General features: G+C 43.9%; 1 protein-coding gene across 6 annotated transcripts in view; it reads left to right on the forward strand.

Moving 5' to 3' along the window:
- ATP8B4 (ATPase phospholipid transporting 8B4 (putative)) overlaps nt 1-16,237 on the forward strand; it is a 4,589,528-nt gene that overhangs the window by 2,093,073 nt on the left and 2,480,218 nt on the right. The window lies entirely within an intron of this gene.

Genomic DNA, 16,237 nt, shown 5'->3' on the forward strand with positions numbered 1-16,237 from the left:
GTGGGGGCCGAGAAAAAAGGGGGGTCCCAAAACGTGTTTTTAACATTGAGTTTTCCATAGGGCGGTTGGCCTCACTTTTAGCCCGAACGGCTGAATGGATTTGCACGAAACTTGGCAAAATTGTAGGGACTGGTAGCCCGATGTGCCTTTTGTAGGTCTCAATATATGTGCTCCAGTGGATTTTGAGAAATTAACGTTTAAAAAAAGATATATATCTGTAACAGCGGACCAGTTAGCGCACTGGTTCGCGGACTTTTCGCGCAACGGAGCTTTGTGAAGCGAAGCTGATTGGTTCTCTGGCGTCTGTCAACATTCCAAAAAGTCCGTAGCGGCCGCCATCTTGTCTCTCGGTAGGATCGAGAGACAAGAGGAGGCCAAAGCGAAGGGGCAAATGACCATAAGGGGGAATAGTAGATCCTCGCTGATCCCCTAGGTTTGATGTGGAGGTTTTAAAAGGGCCCCGCGGGGCAAAAAAAAAAATTATAATAATAATTTTACGGCTGAATGGATTTGCACGAAACTTGGCAAAATTGTAGGGACTGGTAGCCCGATGTGCCTTTGCTAGGTCTCAATATATGTGCTTCAGTGGATTTTGAGAAATTAACGTTCAAAAAAAGATATATATCTGTAACAGCGGACCGCTTCGCGTACTTTTCGCGTTACGGAGCTTTGCGAAGCGAAGCTGATTGGCTCTCCGGTGTCTGTAAACATTCCAAACAGTCCGTAGCGGCCGCCATCTTGTCTCTCGGTAGGATCGAGAGACAAGAGGAGGCCAAAGCGAAGGGGCAAATGACCATAAGGGGGCATAGTAGATCCTCGCTGATCCCCTAGGTTTGATGTGGAGGTTTTAAAAGGGCCCCGCGGGGCAAAAAAAATAAATAATAATAATAATCGAACGGCTGAATGGATTTGCACGAAACTTGGTAAAATATTAGGGACTGGTAGCCCGATGTGCCTTTGCTAGGTCTCAATATATGTGCTTCAGTGCATTTTGAGAAATTAACGTTCAAAAACAAGATATATATCTGTAACAGCGCTCCGCTTCGCGGAGATAAAATTATATCTGTATTACGTAGCTGTTGCTAACACCAGTTAGCGACGGCTAGTAGGAGATAGCGACCATCTTGGGCCCCACTTTGCATGTGAGTGATATTTATCACTAATGACATGCAAAGTGGGCATGCCAAGATGTTAGCGACTGGAAACAGTCGCTAACATCGCTATCTCCTATTATCAACTTTTGGAAATATTCGAGATAAGCGCGAATATCTCCAAAAAGTAACAGCTGCCCTGAGCAGTTCTTAGCCATGTTATCCAATGGGAGGTGGATAACATGGCTAAGAGCATTAGCTCGGTAATGCATGAATATCGCGGAGTTTTCAGCGATATTAATGCATTGCGCTCGTTTTTTATCGTATTTGCGATAAACCTTGATAATAGCAAGGTTTATCTGCGATAATTTCTGACGGTAAAAAAATCTTTGCAATGCATCGTTAGGGATAAATATCGCTTAACTTTGGTAATATGCCCCAACGTCTGTTAACGTTCGATTCGAAGGAAATCAGGAATTGTTGAAAAACATTGTGTGCGCCATCTTGTCTTTTTTCAAATGCCACACTTTTGTCGTGCACGGCAGCCATTTTAGATGCCTTGACCAGATCCACTCTGTGCACGCTGTCGATCCTTAGCATGGCTCCCCACCCTCGCAAGCATCTCCCCCAGGCAGTGGTCACCCCCGCTCTCTGTTTTATGCATGGGTAATAAACCTCCCCCCATCTGCGCTGTTCTTCCCTGAGAATCACACCCTGTGCCCGCCCGACACCTCCCTTTCGCCCTATTCACTACCGCACCCTCTGACACTCCTTTTCCTCTGTGTCCGATTGTCCAGGCCGGTCCTAGGCTATCAGCTAGCCCTGCAGATGTAGTTTATAGCCACAGCTGTAAAGAATCACCCGTCTTCAAAGGAGTTATAGTAGATCAAGGCCCACACTCGATGAGATCCGTCACAGCAGAAGCGTTGCTATTATCTGAAAACCATCCTGTATTGTGATTGGGGAGGGGACCGAGCGTGAAGCGGAAGATTCCAGGGATGACTCTTTGTACATCAAAGTTTTTACAATTATGTGTCACATTAAAAATATATAGCACTCCGACAAAGTAGTAAGATTATAAAACTTTAATAATTTATAAATATATACAAGAAAACAAAAATAGTAATAACATATAAACATTTTTAGAGAAAAACAACGAAGTAGCGGTCGGCTGTGCGAATAGTCCCAACGCAGCACAACGTCCAGATTTCCGGCGTGGGGCGTCGCGGGGGGTGGGTGATCAGTAGCAAACTGTTGTGCGAATAGTTCCAAGGCAGCAGAACGCGCCGAAATCTAGATGACACAAAAGTGATGTCTAGTAAGTTGCCACCCAGCAAATAACGGCGTGGGGCGTCGCGGGGGGTGGGTCATCAGTAGCAAACTGTTGTGCGAATAGTTCCAAGGCAGCAGAACGATGGCACCAAGGTGATGTCCAGTAAGTTGCCGCACTGCTTTTGGTATCCTACAATGCTGCTCCGAATAACGGCGTGGAGCGCCCCGGGGGAGGCGGCGTGAACGGGCCTCTCCAGGTGGAGTCTCGTCTGTTGTAGTGGGGCGCCCCTTTACCGTTTCAGTTGCCATTCCGTCCGCTTTTGGTCCACTGTGTCAAAATCCGCAATTCAGCTGAGTTGCGCCCACTCTTGCGGTGCAGCGATAGGCGGCTGTCACAGGACTCTCAAAATGGCGGCAGGCTGTTTCCTTTTTGGGCCTGGTCCACTGAAATGGCCCTGGGACACCTTGGAAATCGGACGCTTGTCTGCTAGGTCTTGGACCCCATTCTCGAAAGCGTCCCCTCCGCCTTGAGAATTCATCAAAAGTTTTGGGGGCCCCGACTCCTGCAGGCTTCTGGTGGGGAGCGGCTGCCATGATTGCTCGCGGAATGACCACGACGGAGCTACGAGATGGTGGTGCTCTCATGGTGACGCCAGCTTCAGTCTGAAACATCCAGAAACAAGGTGGGGCTTTCATCGTTTGGGGGAAAAAAAAAGTTTTCATCCAATGAAGAGTGTTGTTTTTAGGTCATATGATCAAGCCTTCCATCATTAGGAAACCAAAAGTAAAATGAACCAATGAAAAGTTTTATAAACAAGTCACATGACCTGTTATGCGGCATAGGGTATAAAATGCGGAGAAAATACGTTGGCACGTGAGGCGGCGTCAGTAGCGGACCGATGTGCGAATAGGCCGAAGGCAACACAACGCGCCAAGATCCGGATGGCATCGAGGTGGTGTCATAGTTGAGAGTTCTGAGCAGCGGTTGTAACACTGTCTGAAGCTTATTTGCAGCTGCTGCAGCTTCACTACGCGCCAAGATCCGGATGGCACCGAGGTGGTGTGTAGGAAGTTGCCGCACTGGTGTGGCCATCCTACAATGCTGAAAGTCGGCGTGGGGCGCCCCGTTGGCCTGTGAGTTTGCGTCAGTAGCGGACCGATGTGCGAATAGGCCGAAGGCAGCACAACGCGCCAAGATCCGGATGGCACCGAGGTGGTGTCTAGTAAGTTGTCGCACTTCTGTGGCCATCCTACAATGTTGAAAGTCGGCGTGGGGCGCCCCGTTGGCCTGTGAGATGGTGTCAGTAGCGGACTGATGTGTGAATGGGGCCAAAGGCAGCGCAACAATATTTTCTACTATATTTCCGGTGTAGAAGAGACCACAAGGCGCTGAGATGCCAAGATCCGGATGGCACCGAGGTGGTGTGTAGCAAGTTGCCGCACTGGTGTGGCCATCCTACAATGCTGAAAGTCGGCGTGGGGCGCCCCGTTGGCCTGTGAGATGGCGTCAGTAGCGGACCGATGTGCGAATAGGCCGAAGGCAGCACAACAATATTTTCTGACTGACACCACAAGGCGCTGAGATGCCAAGATCCGGATGGCACCGAGGTGATGTCTAAGTTGCGGACTGATGTGCGAATGGGGCCAAAGGCAGCGTAACAATATTTTTTGTATGGAAGATACCACTAGGCGTTGAGATGCCAAGATTCGGATGGCACTGAGGTGATGTCTAGCAAGTTGGTGTGGTGATCCTACAATGCTGAAACTCGGCGTGGGTCACCCCATTAGCCTGTGAGATGGCGTCAGTAGCGGACCGATGTGCGAATAGGCCGAAGGCAGCACAACGCGCCAAGATCCGGATGTCACCGTGGTGGTTTCATAGTTGAGAGGCACTTCATCTGCAGTGGGGCGCCGAGATCCGGATGGCACCGAGGTGATGTCTAGCAAGTTGCTGTACTGGTGTGGTCATCCTACAATGCTGAAACTCGGCGTGGGTCGCCCCATTAGCCTGTGAGATGGCGTCAGTAGCGGACCGATGTGCGAATAGGCCGAAGGCAGCACAACGCGCCAAGATCCGGATGTCACCGTGGTGGTTTCATAGTTGAGAGGCACTTCATCTGCAGTGGGGCGCCGAGATCCGGATGGCACCGAGGTGATGTCTAGCAAGTTGCTGTACTGGTGTGGTCATCCTACAATGCTGAAACTCGGCGTGGGTCGCCCCATTAGCCTGTGAGATGGCGTCAGTAGCGGACCGATGTGCGAATAGGCCGAAGGCAGCACAACGCGCCAAGATCCGGATGTCACCGTGGTGGTTTCATAGTTGAGAGGCACTTCATCTGCAGTGGGGCGCCGAGATCCGGATGGCACCGAGGTGATGTCTAGCAAGTTGCTGTACTTGTGTGGTCATCCTACAATGCTGAAACTCGGCGTGGGTCGCCCCATTAGCCTGTGAGATAGCTGTTCTTTGGATTTGGGCCTGGCTCGTCTGCTGTAGTGGGGCGCCCCTTTACCGTTTCAGTTGCCATTCAGCTGAGTTTCGGCTGCTCTTGATGCTACAGCGACAGGCGGCTGCAACAGGACTCTCAAAATGGCGGCCTGTTCTTTGGATTTGGGCCTGGTCCACTAAAATGGCCCTGGGACACCTTAGAACTCGGACGCTCGATTTTGTTTTCCTTTCCTGTACATGCAAAAAAAGGTAAATGCCCGGTACGTTACACGCTTCATCTGCCACGATGAACTCTCCAGAGGAACCGAAAAAAAATATAGTTGTGGTAACTATACCATGCATCGTCATATGGAGAGGTGGCACCAATTAATTATAGTGCTGCATAAAAGAGAGATTTGGAGGAGAACCCCTGACCTGCTAGTACATTCATCAAAGAAGTGGCACTGAGAGCTTCAGAGGCAAGGGAAACGGTCCCAAATATTTAGAAGAACTTTGGAAAGATTAAAATGACATGTTTAGATTGTGGCAAATTAATTTCATGTGGACAGATGAGTGTTACTCTAATAAATACAGCATATGAACATCATCATAGTCGATGGTTGGTAGAGACATTTTGACTATATCCTGGACCTGCCCGTCCTCGCCCAAAATGGCGCCAGAATAAATGGGACTCGTAACTCCTTGTTGTGTACTGGTTGCAGAACCTTGAAATCATGAGATACGTATGCAGTTTTGAAGCAAATGGCGGGCGGGGACGAGAATTGATTGAATATTTCGACATCCCTATTGATATTAAGTTCTGATGTGTTATTGATTACTGTACTGTTGAAAGTTCGAATTAACGTCACCCATGGTACTTGCCCGCAAATGTATATCTAGATAATTTTATTGTAACTGGCCCTGTCGTATTTTAATTATAAAATGTACGTCCACCGATTCCGTAACTGTTAGACACCTTAGTTCTTGCAACGTAATGGCCCGCCCGTTACGTTCCTCTACAGTGTAAATGTCTATTCATCATATACGATTACAGTTTGCTCCGTGGCCGGCCCACGTGGTTATAGGCTCGTATTTGTATAATGAAATTTTCACAATAAAGGTTTTTAAAAGAAAACATGGTAGTAGTATATACATTGGTAAAGTTTTTAATAATAGTCACTGTTTTAGAATCATTAAAAGGCAAGTGAAATAAAGCAGACCAATTACATGAAGGGTAAAAGGTATAATACGAAGGAACGCAGTAAAGATAAATGGTCAAGGGCTGTTGTGTTTTCTATTCCTGCAACATAAAGTGATCGATAAGAATCTCATATTCAGGCGTATCGGCGACTAAGACAGCAGGTCGACCCTCTTTTGCTCAACGGCTCCGTCATGGGACGAAGAAACGCTCTTTTTCTCGAAAAAAGAATATATTTTACTTGCAGGACAGTTGTAAAATTTCCGGGAAAGTACATTAGCCTGGAACATTATAACATATATTTAAGAAAAAATAATGTTCGGAAGTAATGAAAAGCGTAATTTTTAGGTCATATGACCAAGCCTTTCATCATTACAATAAGAAAAGTAAAATGAACCAATGAAAAGTTTTATTAACAAGTCACATGACTTGTTATGCTTACGTTACGCGCTGCGCGCCCCGGATGACTTCCGGATGCGCTAACGCGGCGCGTCATATGACGCATTACGCGACAACGCAGGTACAGAATATAGTCAAAATGTCTCCACCAACCAGCGGTCGGAACACAACCCCTTTCAGCAGGCTAAATAGTTCTGTTAAATGACAACAGAAGGGACAGGCAACAAGAACCATCAGTCAAAGAGGGGAGGGCTAGTTCTTCTCTACCGGGTTACATTGGGGCGCTACCGGAACTGATCGAATTGGTAGTCTACAGTGTTTCTGGATGTTTCAGACTGAAGCTGGGGTTAGCATGAGAGCAGCACCATTTCGTAGCTCCGTCGTGGTCATTCCGCAACCAATCATGGCAGCCGTTCTTTATCGTTATTTTGGGCGGGGTGGGTGGCGGAGCCGAGCTGTTTTGCAGCCATCATTGTGTGGAGTTCAGTTCATCTCACTAGTTTTGTATTTGTCATGAGGGGTTGTTCCTAATGTTTTTATTTTAGCGAGGTCAAAAAGAGATCCCATTAGTGGCCTACTGATTTTGCTCGATTCCTTTTCTTTTTTTTTACACGATTTTTCGTTATCTGCAAAGACTAAACAGAGTATTGCGACTCTGTGTTTGTTTGTAAATAGAGAATGAACCAAAGAGAACTAATTCTAAAACAGTAAATACTTGGATAACAATGAATCAAATGGAGAGAGAAGCAGGCACGACGGATTACAATGGGGGCAAAGACCTGCGTTAACTACCTTTCACTATCTGCAAAGAGAGAGTACTCCTAATAGAAATGAGGGGGGGGGGCACCATTCAAAGCAGATCAGTGTGCATAAACACGAAAATGTTTTCACTTACCACGTACTTGACATTCGACAGCTTATGATATTTGCTATTAAAAAACCATTGAAATTCACTGAAAAAACCATAGGTTATAGACCATATATAGTTAGGAATTAGCATTTACAAAACCTTGAAAATTCACTGAAAAAACCATAGGTTATAGACCATATATAGTTAGGAATTAGCATTTAAAAAACCTTATTTTACTCACACAAAACCATTGAAATTCCATATATAGTTAGTTGCACTAACTATATATCGCGCACCTGCAATCCACTGCTGATGATGTCACATATTACATCATTCATGACATGGTCAGTGACATCACTGATGACATCACTGATGACATCTCAAATGACATCACTGATGACATCACTGATGACAACATCCAGTGACTGTATGTTTCTGTAAAGTTAAAATGTGTCTTACATATTGAAGAATGAGTGGAAGTATAAGTGTCTGGACAAAGGATTTAGTAGGTGCATGACTGAATGCATGAGTGAGTGATTAAATGTGTCTCACTGAGTGCATGGGTTAGTGACTAAAGTGTCTTAATTTGTGCATCATTATGTCTGTTGTTCTGTAAACTGCTGCATGTTTTGATCAGTAGCTATATGATTAACTATATGGGTTACTGATTGATTGTCCAAGTATTTGTATGGGAGACTGAGTGTGTGTGTCGCTGGCTGGGAGGTGTGTGACTCTGTGCAGATCAATGTGTACTTGTATCAATGATTGTATAACAAGGTAAGTATGTGTTAGTATATGTTTGAAAATGTAAGGTGCTCTATGTTTAACTGTATAGACAAGAAAATGGAAGTGTCATTGATTCTTTACAGGACTGACTAGGTGTGTGAGTAACTCCATGGATGAGTGGCAGACTGTGAGTGTCTGTATAGGTGTATGAGTGCATATGATAGTGTTGTAAAGATGAGTGATTGTATGTATGAATGATAGTATGGGTGAATGAGTGAAGGTGTGTGTAGACGTAGGAATCAGTGAGTGCGTATGTAGTAACTAGTATTGGTGTGTCAATGGTTTCAAAAATTATATTCTGTATTTAACACTGGGTGAAACAGAGGTTATATTAAAATGTGAGGAGATGCATTGTATTGTCACATGAATGATATCATCAGTGATGTGGTCATTGATGTCAAATGAGATGTCATCAGTGATGTCATCAGTGATGTCATTTGAGAAGTCATCAGTGATGTCATCAGTGATGTCACTGACCATGTCATGAATGATGTAATATGTGACATCATCAGCAGTGGATTGCAGGTGCGCGATATATAGTTAGTGCAACTAACTATATATGGAATTTCAATGGTTTTGTGTGAGTAAAATAAGGTTTTTTAAATGCTAATTCCTAACTATATATGGTCTATAACCTATGGTTTTTTCAGTGAATATATATATATATATATATATGTATATATATATGTATATGTATATATATATGTATATATATATATGTATATATATATATACGTATATATATATATATATATATATTCACTGAAAAAACCATAGGTTAGAGACCATATATAGTTAGTTGGACATTTTATTGACATAAAACCAATGAAATTCCATATATAGTTAGTTGCACTAACTATATATCGCGCACCCGCAATCCACTGCTGATGATGTCACATATTACATCATTCATGACATGGTCAGTGACATCACTGATGACATCACTGATGACATCTCAAATGACATCACTGATGACATGACTGATAACAACATCCAGTGATTTTTTGTTTCTGTAAAGTTTAAATATGTCTTACATATTGAAGAATGAGTGGATGTGTAAGTGTCTGGACGAAGGATTTAGTAGGTGCATGACTGACTGTATGACTGAGTGATTAAATGTGTCTCACTGAGTGCATGGGTTAGTGACTAAACTGTCTTAATTTGTGCATCATTATGTCTGTTGTTCTGTAAACTGCTGCATGTGTTGATCAGTAGCTATATGAGTAACTATATGGGTTATTGATTGATTGCCCAAGTATTTGTATGGGAGACTGAGTGTGTGTGTGGCTGGCTGGGAGATGTGTGACTCTGTGCAGATCAATGTGTACTTGTATCAATGATTGTATAAGAAGGTAAGTATGTGTTAGTATATGTTTGAAAATGTAAGGTGCTCTATGTTTAACTGTATAGACAAGAAAATGGAAGTGTCATTGATTCTTTACAGGACTGACTAGGTGTGTGAGTAACTCCATGGATGAGTGGCAGACTGTGAGTGTCTGTATAGGTGTATGAGTGCATATGATAGTGTTGTAAAGATGAGTGATTGTATGTATGAATGATTGTATGGGTGAATGAGTGAAGGTGTGTGTAGACGTAGGAATCAGTGAGTGCGTATGTAGTAACTAGTATTGGTGTGTCAATGGTTTCAAAAATTATACTCTGTATTTAACACTGGGTGAAACAGAGGTTATATTAAAATGTGAGGAGATGCATTGTATTGTCACATGAATGATATCATCAGTGATGTGGTCATTGATGTCAAATGAGATGTCATCAGTGATGTCATCAGTGATGTCATTTGAGATGTCATCAGTGATGTCATCAGTGATGTCACTGACCATGTCATGAATGATGTAATATGTGACATCATCAGCAGTGGATTGCGGGTGCGCGATATATAGTTAGTGCAACTAACTATATATGGAATTTCATTGGTTTTATGTCAATAAAATGTCCAGCTAACTATATATGGTCTCTAACCTATGGTTTTTACAGTGAATTTTCAAGGTTTTGTAAATGCTAATTCCTAACTATATATGGTCTATAACCTATGGTTTTTTCAGTGAATTTTCAAGGTTTTGTAAATGCTAATTCCTAACTATATATGGTCTATAACCTATGGTTTTTTCAGTGAATTTCAATGGTTTTTTAATAGCAAATATCATAAATGTCGAATGTCAAGTACGTGGTAAGTAAAAACATTTTCGTGTTTATGCACACTGATCTGCTTTGAATGCTGCCCCCCACCCCTCATTTCTATTAGGAGTACTCTCTCTTTGCAGATAGTGAAGGGTAGTTAACGCAGGCCTTTGCCCCCGTTGTAATCCGTCGTGCCTGCTTCTCTCTCCATTTGATTGATTGTTCTCTTTGCTTCATTCTCTATTTACAAACAAGCACAGAGTCGCAATACTCTGTTTAGTCTTTGCAGATAGCGAAAAATCGTGTAAAAAAACAAAAGGAATCGAGCAAAATCAGTAGGCCACTAATGGGATCTCTTTTTGACCTCGCTAAAATAGAAACATTAGGAACAACCTGTTGAAAATAGCAATGTGTATGTACATAAGCGGCGTTCATTTGTGTTCACAGTACCCCTTGTTGATTGTTTGAATCGAGCATTGAATTGTTCGAAGTTGGTTCTCTTAAGGATCTTCTCTGCCTGCAAACGAAGAAGAATAGGAATATTCTCTCTCCCTTTGCAGATAGTGAAGGGTAGGTAACGCAAGCCTTTAACACGTCGTACCTATTTCATTCCTCATTGATTGATTGATTGTCCGAACATTGACTGTTTGGGAATTAGTTCTTTTTGGAGGTATTCCCTGTTTGCAAATAAACGTAGGAAAATCTTTGCAAGTAGTGAAAGTGTAGGTAATGCGGACCTTTCTCCCCCGTTGTAATCTGTCATGCCTATCTACTCCCCACTGATTGATGCACCTGTTTCACCCGGACCATTTACTAGAGATAGGTCATCTGGCCCAACAAGAGAGCACCCCTAGTGAAAAGGACATATGCAATAATAACGAAGTGATCACTGTATCCTGTTAACAGAAACTTTAGCATGAAACAACCTGGAAAGAAAAGAATAGGAAAACGAAAATCAGTAGGCCACTGATGAACTTTTTATTAAATAACAAACAAAGAAACTATAACAATACGTAATGATAAAACCTATTATTGTCCTAGAAACAAGAAACCTTAGAAGTAAGCCCGTAATAAGAAACCTGAAAACATCGCCCCTCACTGCCCCAAAACGTGTCTGTCCCACCGCCTGCCACGGCCAAATAACGGCAAACTGGGAAAGATAGAAGTCAGCAGACATCCGCCCCATTCTAGAAACTTCCAAAGGGCAACAGGTTTTCGGCTACGCCCAGCCGGAAGCAACACATATAAGGCGGGTCCTGCTGCCACGCCTCGGCCAGGAGATCATCACGTAGGGTGTAGCCGGAGGAGAGGCCAAGGCCAGCGGGACCCGGCCAGGGGGATTGACAACGCTGGAGAGTTGCAGGGGGGGGAATGTCCGTGTCCTCGACCCTCCCCTCTCTCTCCCAGTCCGGCCGCGGTGGCCCTTGACAGTTGCAGGTAGTCCCGCCACATTCTCTACCGGTCCGGCCACCAACGGCCGGGGCCGATGGGATCCGGCTGCAGCCGATAAACCAAGGAACCCGTTCATGGGGCCAGAGCAAGGGGCGTCCGGCCGACATCCACCGGAAGCCCGGCCCGAAGACGGACGGGACATTTCTTCTTTCTTGAATAATGGCTTTGACAACACTGGGGGGGATGTCTTGCACATGCCTCCGACCCCCCCCCCCCTCGTCCACATCGCCTGGTCCGGCCATAACAAATCTCAAGCGAGACGCCGTGGGGTGCACTGGGAGGGAGAGACGGTGCGAACAGGCCTCTCCCGCCTCCCCAGTGGAGGCTTCCCACCTGCTCCCTCAGCGCTCCAGGCGCCCGGAAAAGGGTTCTTCCACTGTGGTGATGCTGCAACGTCTCGCCCGGCAGGGTGGAGCCCGTCCGCTCATTTGACCCCGCGATCGCCAGTAGCTACCGAACTCTCAAAATGGCGATCGACCTGGCAAGAGCGGGCCCAGCATAAAGAAATGGCCCGGTCACTGGTTGACTCCACCACCGTAGTCCTCCACGACCTTGAAGATTCTAGAGGAGCCGCGGGAGTCTCCGACCCCCGCAGACACCCCCGATGGGGAATGACTGCCATGATCGCCCGTGGAGTGACGAAACTGTATCCGCGGGACGTCGACGCTCCCATGCTGGCACCAGCCTCACTTTGAATTACTAGAATCCTGCAAACCTCAGTTCCGGTGAAAGCACACTGTGACCCGGTAGGAAAAATTGTTGCACCCCCTCCCCTTTTTGACTGATAGTTCAAACCACCGATCCTTTCCTTTGCCCTTTTACCAGAACTTTGGACTGCCTCCCCCTCTTTTACATTTTCTAGAGAAAACAAAACATTAACCACTACATTAGCATAGCAGTTGACACCAGAACTGTTTTCAAATTGAAAACCAACAACATCTTCAACAGAATCCTTTTTGTTTCTGCTGTGACCCTGCTACAGCACAGGCATTGTCCCCAGCAGTAATTCTGCAATGCCGGTAAGAATAGCTGTGGTGCCTACTGGACTCACTCACCCCCGCGGCGCCCCACGCCGTTATTTGCTGGGCGGCAACTTACTAGACATCACCTTCGTGCCATCTAGATTTCAGCGCGTTCTGCTGCATTCGAACTATTCGCACAACAGACTGCTACTGACGACCCACCCCCAGGCAACATCTTATGAATTTTCATAATTTGAAAGAACTAGTAACATGTCCTCATCAGGAATTTCCTCATGAAAAGTCTGCAATGATGATTCTTGTAACTCTATGGTCTCCAAACATTCGATAAATTCGCCATCAAGAGATTGATCAAAAAAATCATTCAAATCATCTCCTCCTTGTGAGAATATTTCGTTATTGGTGCTGTCAATTTCAATAAATGTATTGGATAATTCAAAAGAAATTGCCACGGTCTCTTCGTTGTTTAAATGTTTTTACTGTTTTTGTTTTGTTGTATATATTTATAAGTTATTAAAGTTTTATAATCCTACTACTTTGTTGGAGTGCTATATATTTTTAATGTGACACATAAATGTAAAAACTTTGATGTACAAAGAGTCATCCCTGGAATCTTCCGCTTCAGGCTCGGTCCCCTCCCCAATCACAATACAGGATGGTTTTCAGATAGTAGGAACACGTGTGGTGTGACGGATCTCATCGGGTGTGGGCCTTGATCTACTATAACTCCTTTGAAGAGGGGTGATTCTTTACAGCTGGGGCCATAAACTACATCTGCAGGGCTAGCTGATAGCCTGGACAATCGGACACAGAGGAAGAGGAGTGTCTGAGGGTGCGGTAGTGAATAGGACGAAAGGGAGGTGTCGGGCGGGCACAGGGTGTGATTCTCAGGGAAGAGCAGCGCAGATGGGGAGAGGTTTATTGCCCATGCATAAGACAGAGAGCGGGGGTGAGCAGTGCCTGGGGAAGATGCTTGCGAGGGGGAGCCATGCTACGAATCGTAATTACACAAAATGGCAGCGATAAGATGCATCAGAGACAGACAGTGAGAGAAAGGAGGCCGGAGATGAAGAAGAGATGTCAAATACACATTGGAGATAATATAGTGGGAGAAGGGAAGTAAATATGAGTAAACTTACCATGTAACATAAAAATGTTGCACTCTATACTATAAGTCTCATTTTATACTACAATCACTTCGCTACAACCTCATAAATTAAAAATAAAAATGAATAATGTCTCAAACAATTTTTGATTTCTAAATATAAATTTATTGTTCTGAATTTTCTAAATTTGAAAGAACTAGTAACATGTCCTCATCAGGAATTTCCTCTTCAATCATCTCATCTGGAATCTCCTCATTAAAAGTCTGCAATGATGATTCTTGTAACTCTATGGTCTCCAAACATTCGATAAATTCGCCATCAACAGATTGATCAAAAAAATCATTCAAGTCATCTCCTCCTTGTGACAATATTTCATTATTGGTGCTGTCAATTTCAATCAATGTAGTGGAATCATTCAAGTCATCTCCTCCTTGTGACAATATTTCATTATTGCTGCTGTCAATTTCAATCAATGTAGTGGACAATTCAAAAGAAATTGCCACGGTCTCTTCATTGTGAGCCATTTTATTTTGTGTTGCTTGCTGTAAATTGCAGAAAAAAATAATCACTTTCATTTATCGTTTTTAGTAATACATAATATAAAACTAACTTTATCAAGTATTTAGTATAACAGAACGACTGCAAATAAATAACAGAAAACATTTTTCAAATTATCTTCAAGTGTACAACATAGTTCCCCTTACAAATTAAAAACTCACCTTTTTAAAAGTAGTAGAAGTGTTAGTACTGTGTAAATCAAACACCAGAAATTCACCACCAAAAATTCCTCACAAATGTACCTCAGACAGTAGTATCACAAAATGGCTGTGGTTTCCTCTCATTTGAGATATATACATAACCAATTAACTTTCATCACACACAAATACAAAACCAAAGTAACATTTTAATTGGTTCTAAATTTCAACACTTTCAAATGTGTTTTCCCCACGCAATTTTCCATAGGACATTTACATACGTCTACAGCCTGAATGGCTGAACGGAATTACACCAAACTTGGCAAAATGGTACATCAAACCTAAGAGGTCAGGAAGGATCTACTATGCCCCCTTATGGTCATTTGCCCCTTCGCTTTGGCCTCCTCTTGTCTCTCGATCCTACCGAGAGACAAGATGGCGGCCGCTACGGACTGTTTGGAATGTTTACAGACGCCGGAGAACCAATCAGCTTCGCAAAGCTCCGTAACGCGAAAAGTACGCGAAGCGGAGCGCTGTTACAGATATATATCTTTTTTTGAACGTTCATTTCTCAAAATCCACTGGAGCACATATATTGAGACCTAGCAAAGGCACATCGGGCTACCAGTCCCTAATATTTTGCCAAGTTTCGTGCAAATCCATTCAGCCGTTCGATTATTATTAATATTTTTTTTTTTTGCCCCGCGGGGCCCTTTTAAAACCTCCACATCAAACCTAGGGGGTCAGCGAGGATCTACTATGCCCCCTTATGGTCATTTGCCCCTTCGCTTTGGCCTCCTCTTGTCTCTCGATCCTACCGAGAGACAAGATGGCGGCCGCTACGGACTGTTTGGAATGTTCACAGACGCCGGAGAACCAATCAGCTTCGCTTCACAAAGCTCCGTACCGCGAAAAGTCCGCGAACCGGAGCGCTGCCCGGTCCGCTGTTACAGATATATATCTTTTTTTGAACGTTAATTTCTCAAAATCCACTGAAGCACATATATTGAGACCTAGCAAAGGCACATCGGGCTACCAGTCCCTACAATTTTGCCAAGTTTCGTGCAAATCCATTCAGCCGTTCGGGCTAAAAGTGAGGCCAACCGCCCTATTGGAAACTCAATGTTAAAAACACGTTTTGGGACCCCCCTTTTTTCTCGGCCCCCCCTTGACGAAACCCCCCCAAATTTTCAGGGGCTGCTCAGAAACAAAATGTTCCATTTTCCTGAAAATTTCAGCCAATTCCGTCCACAAACGCCAAAGTTATTAGACATAGAATTTTCAAAAATCCCATAGAGAAAAAATCCTAACTATATATACCTACTGGCGACCGCCAGTAGGTAATATATATATACGTATATATATATATATATATATATATATATATATATATATATATATATATATATTCATACAAATAATTAGGGCATCTCAGTATTTTCCTGAAAAGGCAAATTTACAATTTACTGAGTAATTTTAAATGTGAACGCATTGTTGCAACTATAGTAGCCCTAGACCACTTACCTGGTATTCACTACCACTCCCTGTGCCACTGCTACAGCACAGAAGGACTGCTCTCGGCCCTCCAGATGAGCAGCCACGGTTTGAGCCTGGTCCCCGTAAAGCCCTTGCTTTGTTCTGTGCCTTCGCCTCTGTTTTTACTCTTCTTTCTGGCTTCCTTTGGTGTTTACTCTTCACTCCACTTCCCTTGTGCCTGCATTTTTTCTCTCTTTTTTTCTTCAGTTATCCTTTCATATTCTTGCCCTCTTTCCTTGCACTTGCTCCTTTCTGTATTTTAGCCCCTGGCTCTCCTCACTTGCTACTTTCTTTTTCATATATTTTCC

Source organism: Lissotriton helveticus, chromosome 3_2 (assembly GCF_964261635.1).
Source record: "Lissotriton helveticus chromosome 3_2, aLisHel1.1, whole genome shotgun sequence".
Taxonomy (NCBI): domain Eukaryota; kingdom Metazoa; phylum Chordata; class Amphibia; order Caudata; family Salamandridae; genus Lissotriton; species Lissotriton helveticus.